The sequence below is a fragment of the Esox lucius genome, chromosome 14, assembly GCF_011004845.1.
Source record: "Esox lucius isolate fEsoLuc1 chromosome 14, fEsoLuc1.pri, whole genome shotgun sequence".
NCBI classification, from domain to species: domain Eukaryota; kingdom Metazoa; phylum Chordata; class Actinopteri; order Esociformes; family Esocidae; genus Esox; species Esox lucius.
This window is the reverse complement of record NC_047582.1, coordinates 792,420-793,796: the sequence shown is the minus strand read 5'-3', so window position 1 is coordinate 793,796 and position 1,377 is coordinate 792,420. Positions and strand designations below refer to the sequence as shown.

Below are 1,377 nucleotides of genomic sequence, written 5' to 3'. Positions count from 1 at the left end.
CGTGTGGTCGTATGAAGTTGAATGAAGTTTGTGGTGACCGAACATGGACTCCGGCCAGTTCATGGAGTACAGAAGCTCGAAGTCACAAGAACGACAGTCTTTTAACTATGGGCCAAAAGGAAAATACAAGCCTAAAGAAAGAAAACACGTCCAGGTAAGTACTGACCGTCCTATACAATTTTGCAATGTTCTATATGTATTTGTGTGTGTGTGTATTTATTTTACCTTTACATTAATTATATCTTTATTTTACTAGATAAACGTAGGATTGATGGGGCCACATGGAACTGATGGAACTGATTTAAAACCTCTAAGAGGGAAAAACACTCCGTTATTTACAGACCCAGAGGTAGCAGCACCTGATCTACTCAAACAAACTGTCCAGAAATTGAGAACATTTAACAAGGACATGCCCGAAGGACCTTATGTCTCTTTTGTATCCAGACTGCTCAGGAGGTGGTCCATGTGCCTGGGTCAGAAAGGTCATTTAAATTGGCAGAATATAAAAAGGAAATAGGAAAGGCATATTCCAGGATAACTTTTTTCATTTGCCTTGAAAAACACTATAAAAGAGGTTAGTGGATCTCATAATTTTTAAATGTTTACATATGTTTAGATACTCTGCTGGAGTTAATGGTGGTTTGATTTATTTTTTTCAGAGTACAATACCTCCGATTCTGATTCTGAAATTGTCATCACAACAAGGAGCAGAGCTGAATTAAATCGAGCTGACACTTTGGTACATCAGTTATTTCACTTTTTTAAAACCTTTATGTATGTTTGTATTTATTCGTTTTCATATAATTTATTAGATGTTCATTGGATTTTAAGGATAACATCAATGTCCTGGTCAATATCTTAGTGAAAAAAGGCTTGTTTTGATTATTTTGCAGTTACTTTTATACAGTAACAAAGACAAACATTAATCATTGATATATACTGTATGTGGTAATGGAAAAATAACGGAAGCTGTTGAAAGTTGTTGATCATTTTATCTGTTTCCTCTCAGGTTTTTGAACCACAAAATCAAAGTACTCCCAAATACAAACTGGAAGATGAATGGTAGGTGTTGCACACTTGGACACAAAGGAACTTTCAGGCGTGCATGGGTTGAAATTATTTCTTTACTTCTTGACTGGAAATGATAATAATAATTCATATTGTATTGGGCTACAGTGCTTTCACCACCAGGTAAATTGCTATTTTATTTTCATTTAACTAACAAAACTGATATAACTACTAGCAGAAATTTCACTACTTATTCACATACACATCATAGGCGCCGATTTATGTTTTCCTCCGTGGGTGCTCATAGGCGCACGCCATTTATATATATATACACCTATTCATTTACTTATTAATAAAGCCGTAAAGTAG

The 1,377-nt window shown here is 35.0% G+C and overlaps 1 long non-coding RNA gene across 1 annotated transcript; it reads left to right on the top strand.

The window, feature by feature from the left end:
* The first annotated feature begins 477 nt into the window (after nt 1-477).
* On the top strand, nt 478-1,055 carry LOC117595554. The gene is made up of 3 exons (XR_004576782.1): nt 478-574; nt 660-739; nt 1,010-1,055. It is a non-coding gene; the product is annotated as an uncharacterized LOC117595554 (long non-coding RNA).
* The last annotated feature ends 322 nt before the right edge of the window (nt 1,056-1,377 follow it).